Source organism: Lathamus discolor, chromosome 3, assembly GCF_037157495.1.
Source record: "Lathamus discolor isolate bLatDis1 chromosome 3, bLatDis1.hap1, whole genome shotgun sequence".
NCBI lineage: Eukaryota > Metazoa > Chordata > Aves > Psittaciformes > Psittacidae > Lathamus > Lathamus discolor.
The window spans coordinates 104,546,553-104,558,769 of record NC_088886.1 but is presented as its reverse complement, the minus strand read 5'-3'; the positions used below and the strand labels follow the sequence as shown (position 1 = coordinate 104,558,769).

General features: G+C 39.6%; 1 long non-coding RNA gene across 2 annotated transcripts in view; it reads right to left on the bottom strand.

Moving 5' to 3' along the window:
* The window catches only part of LOC136010161 (uncharacterized), a 203,314-nt gene extending 193,532 nt beyond the window's left edge, over positions 1–9,782 (bottom strand). For both annotated transcript variants that reach the window (XR_010610773.1, XR_010610774.1), the window contains exon 1: positions 9,662–9,782. This is a non-coding gene — a long non-coding RNA (uncharacterized LOC136010161). The remainder of the gene's footprint in view (positions 1–9,661) is intronic.
* Between the last annotated feature and the right edge of the window lie 2,435 nt (positions 9,783–12,217).

The window sequence follows — 12,217 nt, the reverse complement described above, 5'->3', positions numbered from 1 at the left end:
GTGCCAAGACCCCCCTTTTCCTTAAGGTCTTGAAACACAAAGGGGTTTCTCATTTACACTAAGTCATCTGCATTACACTCCAAGGTATGAGGATCCAAGGTAAGGGCCACAACAAGGTGAGATGTCTCAGTGGCAACAGATGTCCTCCCACCAGAGGCAGCTGCCCCACACCATCCTGCTGCTAGCAAGGGGAAACCACAACCACCTCACAAGTAGCTTCAAAAGGGCACAGCCAGTGTTTTTATTTACCAAATTATTTAATTATCAAAGTTGGGCATTTTTTTTTCCTTCAAGCAGACACACAGGGTCTGACATAAAACTACAGTGCACCCTGTTCCTTCAGGCAAAGCCTTTAGTGGACTCTTGTTTGTTCTCAGGTCTTTGATGCAAAACTGTCACCTTCATGATTTTGCCATGCTCAAGCCTAGTCACTCCCACCCCAGGTCCGACACAGACAACCTGCATCACTTCCCTGCACCAAGGCAGAAGCTGCCAGCACCCTACAAGGCTCTGTAGGAACCCTCTTTTTTGCCATTCTGCATGACTTGGTTTTGCTTCAGGCAGGCAACTTCTTTGGATATATTTTTTTCTTCACAGAATAACTAAAATGTTCATCTAGCTTAAAATCTTACTGTACATACAAAAGCTGTTTGACTGTCACCAATTGTATTTATTTCTCCTCCAACCCAGTAAGCAAAGTACCTACCCTCCTTTCTCTGTGATTGTTTTTGAGCCACATTCAGTTTCAATATAGCTTGAATTTAATTTAGAATTTGCTTAACTGATTTTTATTCTATTATCTTTTGTTCTCTGGGCAAGTACATATTTAATCTTGAAAGTAAAATCATTATAATCAAATCTGTGCTTTTAAAGGTAATATGAATTAGACAGTAGAGCTGAAATAATATGTAGCAACTTGCATGGAATTAACAGACGGAATATCTCACCTGTACAAGCAGCACACTATGACAGGGATTAGTTGTTACCAAAAAGAACTCGTATGTGTTATTCAGATTTTAGTACCCATTGAAGTACTACATGGTGCTTACATAATTACAAAAGTCTCTACAGAAATACAAGTCTGTTAAAGACTCATTCAGAAATGTCAGTTTTTCAACTCAAACTGAAGCTTTGAACACTCATCTCCTTTCCTAAATCCCCAAGGTGATGCCTATCACATGAAAGCAGAGAAAATTATTTAGCCTCTTTTTACCTAACTGTGACACACGAACAAGTTTGATAAACAAAAGAGATGGGTTCAGGGAGGGAGAACAGAAATCTCAGCAAGATTACCATGGCCCAAAATTTCCTGCATGTCTTTTTTTGGGGGCATCAGGTCTTAATAACCTTAAATTTGGTCTGGAACCCAATAGGCTACATTCTACTTTGAAAATCTGCACCTATTTATCTGTTAGGTATAATTATGTAAAGATCTTTGCAGCATAACATGAACAAATGCCCAACAGATTCATTTTCCCTTTTTAATACAAATGGTGTCTACATTATTAATTACTTTTTGCATCCTTAACAAGCCAATGAGAACAAGGCAAGTGCACAGGGGGGCTGGAGTATGATGACAGGCAATTTAACTGCTGAAATGCATAAATCATATGATATTCATACATGTTTTTCTATATACAGCACAAGTGAAATCTAAAAATCACACAAAATTCACAAGTTAATTATATCTCTAATTGATACTTCATAATACAATGCCTGAAGGAGAGCAGACTCATCTGATATGTAAGCAATTTTAGATTTAAATTAAGTTAGGGATTGATTTCCATTTCAAAAGTGGTTTTAAAATGCAACAAGTGAAATAAAGAGCTGTTTTCAAAAAGGGACACAAAAGATGGGAATGCAAAGAATTACGTATATGAAAATATTTTTCACTCTTTTATTGTCCACTTAATTTAAGAGAAAAGAGTAGATGGACATTTTAAACAGCTCTGCTATACGAATACCTCAGACCCACACCCACAAAAGGAAAACTGGTCTATAAAAAAAAACACCAAACCAAGAAACCAAACCAAAGTACTCATTTTACTAAGAATTTTTCTGCAGGGCACTGGAATAAGACCCCACGTCATTTTTCTTCAAGTGATAATTGTAATGTCCACTTCTTATTTCTTTGGCTACTGTAAACTGGAGTTTGACTGGATGGAGTTTGATTTTATGCTTTTTTATTTAGCTCTGATACTTCTTAATTTATAACCTCAAGTTCTATTCTAAAAACTTGTAAAATAAAGTTCATTAGGTGGAGTTTTGCAATTGCAACATATTGTAAATAATCAAGAGACTGAGAAATAATGTTTCTCCAAAATAATGGAAGACACTGTTTTCCTTTGAAGGCTGTTGTCATCAGGCAGGGCAGTCTCCCTTTTAATGATTGATCCTTATATAAATTTGCTGCCCTAGGAAGCAAAAGTACACAGTCATAAAACATCAGTATTAGAGAGGAGTGATAGGTACTCGGGGAGTCTGCTAAAGAGGAAACCAGAGCACAATTACTCTGTTTCCAAATAAAGAACATTTTAGACCCACAAACTCAGCACAAGAATCAAGCTGGGTTTTATTTTATTTTCAATCTCAAGTAGCTCCTGAAAATAATGAAGAAATTTTAAAGCATCTTACATTTAATGCTGCTGAAAATGAAAAGGTTTAAAAAAAATGGAAGAGTGAAAAAGGATTTGGCTTATCTTGTTCCACTGTGGAAGAATAATAAGAAAAAAGTTTAAAAAGTTAACTTTTTGAAGAAGTTTTATTGGTAAATAAACCACCTGCCTTCAGATTCTGCCTGCTACAGGAAGGCTGCAGTGGCCATTTCTTCCAAGGCCCCTTCCAAGATAGAAGTTAACAATTGCTGATCTTTTCTGGCCCCTCCATTCTTCTTAGGAAGATCTCATTTCTTTTCATGTATACAACTTTGCTCTTAGCTGCTGCTGCTTCCACCACTATCTCTAACCTAAGCTCAAGAATTTTCCACTCTGTAAAGCACCTCTGATGAAAGCTACAAAAAGGCACAAATGTGTTTGCCAGGGAAATACCACAAAGTCGTGGATGTCTGATCTCCACTTAGAATAGCTGTATAAAAGCAATGCCTCTCATCCGAGAGATATCTGGATTAAAAAGATAAGGGAGCAAAGGGGTAGAAAGGAAGGAGGGAGGGACAGACCTGTCTAGGATAAGATTCACAGAGATTAAAGTATCTGTGGTATAATACAAAGCAAACAAATTCAATTTAATAAAACATCCTGAATACAAGGTATCACCTAGCACTTTACAGAGAGATAAAAGACCAAGATAATGCTTTAGAGAATTGGATACTGTGACTCAGAAAAGCAAAACAGAAAATACACAAATAAAGTTGAAGTAGCTCAGATAAAGGAAAACTGCTGAATTTAAAAGCATCTAGAGTACAAGCATATGTTCTTATAGAACAGCCACAATTAGAGAAAAAAAGCAAACCTCAAACAATTAAAGGCTTCTTTAAGAATCTAAAGCCCTAGAATTATTATTAAAGCATCTCTGTACTAGAAGTCTTAGGTGATAGAAGCTAATTTTAACCTGGTGGAATTGGAAGCGCAGAAAAACCTCAATTTTTTAAGGCTCTTCCCCTTCCCAAAAGTGCCTCTTTTCTGCTCTCAGGAAAACTTTAAATAGAGATTAAAAAGACATGGACAAGCTTCCATCCATTTGCTTCCCTGAGTTTGAAGCAATTCAGTATTGTATTAGGTCTCTTCTCATTTATAGACAATTATGTCAATTCTATGTTAAAATAAGGGAGGAAAAAAAAAACCAAAAAGCATGAATCAAAAAAGAACAAACATAAAGAGAGCTCTGAAGGCACAACTCATGATTTCTGGATGCATGAAAGTAATAGCTCCATCTACCTGCAAGATTTAAGTGGACAGCTGTGATCACAGCAGTTTTAGTAACAACTTCTGGTTACTAGGAACCAAAGTAGTGGAGGGGACAGGAACAAGCTCAGGAACAGAGTAGAGGAGTAAGCAGGCAGCAGAGTTGAACACCATGTAGCTAAACAGCTTGAGAGGACCCCATGCAGAGTCTGCCTGGGTGCCTTAAAAGCCTGAGAAAAAGCTGAGTTGCCAGTACCACAAAGCTGCCCTAGGAAGCAAAAGTACACAGTCATAAAACATCAGTACTGGAGAGCAGTGAGAATGTACTTAGGGAGTCTGTTGGAAAGAAAACCAGAGGCCATGAACATTGGGAATCACAAAGGTACTAGCAGAAAGAAGCTGAAGGATGCCTTTGCTCACCACTCGAAAGGGCAGATGAGCAATGCTTCAAAGCAGGGGAATGTAGGAGAAACAACTGACGCAAGCTTGGCTACCTGTTCTTTCTGTTGGTGATGGTGAAGAGCTGAGGGACGGCAGCAGGATCATAAATACAGGATAAATGATAGATCCTTTCTTCCAGATAGATTTTATCCTAGAAACAGAAAGTGTGTGGGAGTCATGGAGCTGACAGAGAGAAACTGGATGGACAGATCAGTGACTACAAGGCAGTTAAGCCAGTGACTGATGGCAGTACAGCAGGGTATCACCTGAACAAGCTCTATTATCACTTTTAAAAATAAACCTGTGGGAAATGCCAGGAGAGACACAAGCGTGGCACAAGCCACTGCAGTTCTGGAAACTCAGCTAGAAACTAGGGCTCCCAAAACGTGAAGATGGGGCTGCTCATGTGCCAAAGCAACAATGGTTATTAGCCTGCCATATCCACACCCCCTCCTCCTCGGCCTGGAAGGCCCAGCTATACTGCACCTTGTGAAAGGTCGCGCAATCCCCTCTCTTGACCTACATCATGCGTGTGGCAGCCACTGCTCAGATTGTCATCTTGGCCTTGCATAAGACTTCTCAGTCACCCCTTTTCTCTCCCCAGCATACACTTATGTCAAAAACCAATCCAAAGACTTCCTTCAGAGGTCAGAGTGTCCATGGATTTATTTTCCTGTGATGCTCATCTTACCCTAATTCACATCAACACAGTGCAGTAATGAGTTCTGAGTTTCTTCAGAATACAATTTCTACATCAACATAAAGTACATCTGACAGAAAAGACCATCCTCTCATTCTGGACCCACTCCCCTTTCTAGAGAAACTGCCAGGAACCCTCCCCTTTATGTCAAAGTCCCTTGGCCTGCTTACTTGAAGCAACAAGAGGTGCAGTTGCATGAACCACAACACCCAAGCAATCTATTGCCATGGGTTTTTTAACTTATTTCATCCAAAAAAAATCAATTTGAAGGTTAGAAATAGATTTAAGGATCTTTCCAGGATCCTTTTCCATGTGAGCATTCCACTTCAACATTGATCTCATAGATCAAAGGTCAAGATTCATTAGATGCCTGATGGAGTAACATTACAGATGCTCCTTGCAAAAATCCCACAATATATAGCAACTGTCTCTATCAAAAAAGAAAACAACAAGAAAATTAAGGTGCTTCAGTTTTTACAGAACTGCTACAGATTAACCCTTCTATAAGCACCTTCAAGATGATTTGTTATTATTGAATCTTATAAAAAAGAACTCAGGAGAAAATATACGCATTGGATCTATTTTTCTTGCAAGCAGGACAAAAAATTTCTAAGACTTTCTGAGCACAGTAGCTTCATGAAACTAAACACACTTTGCATCAGCTCAAGCTGTTGTGTATAGTAAAATGATCAATTTTGAAAGCTTCCAAAATTATTACCACAGCTGGATACCACATGACTTTTTTTAAGGCTTAAAACAATTTCCTCTTACACTTTCATAGACTGGGAATCATCCATTAAGATCAATATGTTCAAAATATTAAGCATTTTTCTGGCATTTTCATTTCTAGAGTATACACCAATATTCTGAACATGCCAGAATTCACAACTGCAATTAATTCACAGGCCTAATTAGCTCAAATATACAGGAAAGTCCCTAAGACATTGCCCAATAAGAATTTTAAACATTGGAGAAGTTAGATTGCAGATCCAATTAATTTGGAATCCCATGAAAAAACATGAGAACATTGAGCAACAGCTCCAGCTGTCAAAAAATTGTATCTGAATAAAATAGCTGCTGTAGATACTAAACATGCAGTAAAGGGCTAACAGCCGTAATACAGCTGAGCAAACATTTAAATAATGGGAAATCATAGCATCAAAGGACATTAAAATAGTTTAGCGTGAAAGGGGACAAAAGGAAAAAAAAAAAAGGAAGGTGAATATTAAAGGAAGGTGAATATTTACAAGAGGTACAAACCAGAAAAAGTCGCAATTTATTGATTCCAGATGGAGATCACTGAAAAGTGGTTTCTCTCGGGGGCCTTGCTGGGACAAGTACTGTATAATAACTTCATCAGCAGTATCAATGGTGAGCTCCAGTGCACCCTCAGCAAGTTTTCACACAACCAAACTGAGTAGTGCAGTTGACAAGGCCTGAAGGACAGAATGCAATCCAAAGGGTGCTGGACAAACTCAAGAAGTGGGTCCATGTTAATCTCATGAGGTTCAACAAGGCCAAATTCAAGGTCCTGAACCCAGGTCAGGGCAACCCACGGTACCAATACAGGCTGGGGGACAAACAGACTGAGAGCAGCCCTTCTGCTACCCCTAGACTTCGGGATGCTAGTGATGAAAAGCTGGACATGACCTGTCAATGTATGCTCGCAGCCCAGAAGGCCAAGTGTTTGATGGGCTTGATAGGCTGCATCAAAAGAAGTGTGACCAGCAGACCAAGGGAGGAAATTCTTCCCCTCTACTCTGCTCTGGTGAGAGCCCACTTGGAGCACTGCATCCATCTCTTGAGCCCTCAGCAGGGCAGACATGGACCTGTTGGAGCAGGTCTAGAGGAGAGCTACAAAATGGTCAGAGGCCTGGAGCACCTCTCCTATGAGGAACAGCTGAGAGAGTTGAGGTTGCTCAGCCTGGAGAAGAGAAGGCTCTGGGGAGGCCTTAGAGCAGCTTCCTGTACCTAAAGGGGACTACAAGAAACCTGGAGAGAGGCTTTTACAAAGAGCATATCATGACAGGACAAGGAGGAATGGTTTTAAAGCAAAGGGTATAGATTTAGACTAGATATAATGAAGAACTTTATTTCTAAGAAGGTGAGGAAACACTGGAACATGTTGCCCAGAGAGGTCGTAGGTGCCCCACATCCCTAGAAACATTCAGGGCAAGGCTGAATGAGGCTGTCAACAGCATGATCTAGTTGAAGATCCCATTGCAGCAGGCTTGGACTAGGCGACCTTTAAAGTTCTCTTCCAACGCAAACCATTCTATGATTAACTTTGAAGAAGGTAAGCCTAATTCAGATAGAAAAACACACAGCTGGCCCACAGATAACAAGAACCAGTAGCTGTAATGCTGCAGTACCTGATCTGAAAGATTAACAGCTTGAAAACCAGCTTGCTTTTACAACATTTTTTCCTATTCAAGAAACAGAGAATTTCCCAGGACAATTATTAATTCCAATAGATAAGTCTTGAAAACAAAAGAACAGTCATTACTTTCTACATAAAAATGTTTCAGAGCTCCAAATTTCAGTTATAAAGATGTCAAATTAGCTATGTTGAAATATTTTTTCTCAAAAGCTAGTGCTATACTCTTATGTTTTTACTGACCTAGTTTGCTCACTTGTGCATGTGCGTATATATAAAATTGCACACTAATGTAAATACTTTGATCTATGCCCCAGAAGTGTGGTATGCTTTCCCAGCACGGTTTGACAAGCCACATGTCCCAGGAAACTCCCACCACAGGAGGAAGAGATTGCATCCATCTATGGTGAGACCATACAGGGGGCAGAGGGGCTGAAATCAGGTGGCCTGAGCACACATCTCAGTGCTCTTTGTTGTCACTAGGGCGATTCCCCCCTTCCTCCTAAAGGATACTTCCATCACCACCAGCTACTTGGTATAACCCAGCCCTGAGACTCCTCAACAGAAGATCATGGGGACTCAGGGATGACAAACACGTGACAGCTAACGTTTTAGCTGACAAAAGCAGAAGTCCAAACATCATTTGCAAATTCAGGCCAAGCTGTTATAACCCACTTACAGAAGGATGATCAGTGAGTTTTCTGATAGGATGAGACATTGGAGGTGATAATGAAAAGAATCAAGCAAAACAAGATTACCTGAAATAGGTCAAGGGGGGTCAAAACTATGTCAACACAACTAGATTTCAGAAGTACTACACATACTTATCTAGGTGCAAAGCAGCAAGAAAAATCCAAATCAAATGAGTGAGGAAATTTAGAGTTAATCTGGGGCTGCTGAACACTTTCCTGATGTGCAGTAATAGCTCACGCAAGACTTATTTCTGGTGCAAGATTTAACTGCACTTCTATTAACCTTCTGCAGCCATTAGAGTTTTATTCCATTAATTCACAGTAACTGATGTTGTCTTGATTACTAATTGAAAATATTTTTTAAAGGCAGAAGCTATGCTGCAGAACTCAGTTTTCCAACAGCAAGGTAAATGGGTTATTCCAATTTTGTATATGGAGCAAAAGATAATCAGTCAATACTCAAGAATGGACTACTTAAATGTCTTCAAAATTAAATTACATTGCAGCTCAATGCAATTTAAAACATCAAAGAAATCACAGGCTCTCCCAGATTTTAATTAAAGCAATCTCCTCTATATTCAGTCCTTCCTTTTTTCTTATCCTGCTGCTACTTATTTCTTTTAATGTTTATTCACTGCTCTGCATAAAACAAAAAAACAACCAAATTTAGTTCTTATTATTTACAGTAGCATAGTTCTTGAGTACACAAGCACAGCTTTCCCATCCTAAATAAATTACTGATTGGACAACGATATTTCAGAAACCCAAGCATGCCCATAGTGTAATTTTATGAATAAATCATACAGAAATAACCAGCCGAAATGCGTGCAAAATCTCAGTCACAGAATAAAAAGTAGTCCAATATTCTTTAACCAGTCTCAGAGGAAAAAGAAAAAAAAGCCAATGGCCAAAGGAGCAGATAAAAGTCACCTAAAAGAAAGGCTTTCCACTACAGACTTCCATGCCAGCCTCTTTGCTTTTTCAAGTACTCTGACAGTTTAAATCACTATAGCCAAGGAAAGTACAGAATTTCTGTCTCACAAGGCAATACCAAATTTTTTCCTTCCCCCAGTAAAAGTAGCAGCATATTAGAGATAACCCCAGCTGATGTGGCTTTGAAAAATTCAAGCTCTTGCTCCCAACCTCTGGGGGCAGAGAGTCCTCAAAGCACACCACCAGGAGCTTCAAGCTAACTTAGCTACAAGACTATTTCAGCATAAGACAGACAGCACATGGTGCCAAACATCCCAGGAGAAATGGTTTCCCCATCTGACCCCTCACAGTGGGTACAAGGAACCAGAAAGTCTCAACAGAGTTGTGCTGCACCCTAGAGCAGAACAAAGAGAAACCCCTGCAATTACCCAATGGTCACAAGGCTAGAAGCAGCAGCCTGGGTACCTTAGTCAGGATTTATACAACTAGCTTGCTTAAACAGAGACAAGATTTTGCTTTATTTCCATACCAGCTTTTCTCTTCCAGCAAGAATATCTGTCTATTGCTATTCCACCATGATCCTACCAGCATGAGGGAAAAAAAAAAACCAAAAATTTAAAGAGAAAAAAAAAAATCCCCTTTTAAGCCTTCCCCTTACCTTATATCCTAGGACACATTGCAGTGTGGGGCTAACTGAACCACCAAGCAGCTCAGAGTGAATAGGACAAAGAGCCCTACACACACTTACATGGGTCTCCTGGCCCCTGGGCAGGGACAGGTGTGGGCCCAGGTGAGGCTCATCAGGGCAATTAGGTACAACCAAGGCCGAGCCAGGAGTTTCCAGGATTTTCTTTTCAGCTAACATCGGATTCTCCTGTTGGAAACGTGCCAGCAGAGTATCATTTAGCTAGTACTGCCAAAATCTACCTGAGGCCAGATCAGTCAGAAGTAATGTGTTTTCTAGGACAAATTTCATATCTTGCTCTATTTACAGACTGTTATTTTTAACATATTAAAAAAATTAATTCATTATTCAGAATTATTCTTCTGACCATTTCTAAGTTGTGTTTTTTCCAACTTGTTCTAATTCCTCAGCTGAAAGTCATGATTGTAAACTTTGCATCTGCACTCTGCAAATACATTGAAATATGTTTTAACAGCTGTTCAACAGTCATTGGATAACAAGGAGGTCTATCACCAGGAGCCTTATGGACATCAAATTTAGCTCACCACCAACAAATTATAATACACTGAATCAGAAATTAAATATTTTCATAGTCTGCAGGCCACTTTATGATACATGTAGCCTGCACTATTAACATATATTTGCAGAATGTGCCTACTTACATTGCTTCCTTAGCAAGTACTCAGATTTCTGCTACTGTGTATTTACCTTTTTTATGTTGACTGACACATTCTGAATCCTTTAAAGTGCAAACTAATCTTTTCTCCTCTGGTCTGGGAGGTTTTGCTGGTTACTGCTGGTTGAATGATAAGCATTTATTGCTGCAGTAAAAATTCTTGGGTTTTCAGTTTCTGCTTGAGTTATCTAATCAGGAGCTATCATGTGCCATAGCTTAATCAACTTCTCATCAATATTCTTATCATCATAATTTCACAAAAAGAGCTCTTTTTTGCACAGAATAATCTGAGGAAAAAAGATCAGCTGCAAGACTGCATTGCAGTACTCTCCTCTTTTCACCCAGCATGTCAAGAGTAAGCATTACTAACTGTCATATTAGCAAAATAACTGTACTAGCGTTATTTACAGTATTGAGCAGGATGCATCACTGAAATTATAACCACCTTTAAAACCTTTGATAATTTTTAGTTTCATTCTGAGTGACTCCAGTCACAATAAGAGGAATACACTAACTGAATAGACTCTTCCCCATTCATAAAGCTCTTTTTATTCTTTTGGGGCTATGGAGAGCCTAATAGAAAGAGGAGTTCCTGTCGTTGTTGCTCTAGGGTACTCCCTTACTTATCTCCATAGCAATACTTTTGCAGCAGAAAGAGCTAGCAGACAGAAAAGGTGTCTGATAACAGCTTAATATCCCTTCACATACAGTCCCACTGCTATGAAATATCCCCAAACAGCTTCACCAGCCCCAGAAGCCTGGGAACCAGTCCCTGACTAACAATAATGATAACAGTGACCTCCCCTATTGCTTGTTTCAGCAATACACTGGAGGCAGGCTTGACTGGTAGGTTCAGATTCAGCCTAGATTGCTCCCTCCTTTTCCAGTCCCTTTCCCTCTCCAGCTTCTCCTACTGCCTCCAGCCCCTGCCGCCTCCAGCCCCTGCCGCCTCCAGCCCTTGCCATTTGGCAGAGTTCTTTTCTGTCCCCAGCACCTTTCCTGCTCAAACTAGAGGCTCACTTATGCAGAGTCCTGAAGTGGACTAAAACTGAAGGAGTTTGGATAAGCCCCCAACCCACTCACACATTTCAGTCTTTAAAATGATGGGCAGGACTCCAGGGCAAGGAGACAATCCCTTCTCCTATTGCAGAAGCTGCACCAGGGAAACCATCTCAAAACAAAAAAGAAAGGAGGAAACAAGGTCCTCTGAGTCCTTCCTACAAATATCTGATGTCCCCTCTAACATAAAAAACAATCTTGAGACCCAGGACAAATATCTTCACACTGCATAATTGCTTCTGTTAGTGATCCTCAGCTATCAGTTTGGGGATTTTAGTGAGTGCAACAGGAAACAAGTTCTTTAAGGCAACATATAAACAGAGCAAGGCATTTATTCACTCATAGCAGCATTCTGGGTAATGGGAGAAAAGGAAGAAAAACCCCTGAACCCTCGTAAGGATTTATACATGTGGCATGTTGCCCCCAAACTTCCAAGGAATCTAATTTTTTGTTGTTGTTGTCCTGAAATACATCAGCTGATATTTCCTGCTATTACGGACTTTAGTTTAGACCTATGTCTTTATTTAAGCAGTGGATCAGCCAGACACCTGCATGCTGGAAAATCATATGCCAGTATTGATTTTCTTAGTAGTAATAATTCATCAGCAGCAGCAACAATGCTTTGAAAGCTGGTTCCACAATGGAATTTTAATGTTTTGGGACATTTTGTGCAATTAAAAATACAAAAGCCACAGCCATACATTTACCGGTTTAAATAGAAGATTTGTCTAATTTAGGTTTAGTAGCAAGGATACTATGCTGGTACTTCAACTCAGAAGTTGCTCTTCCAGATA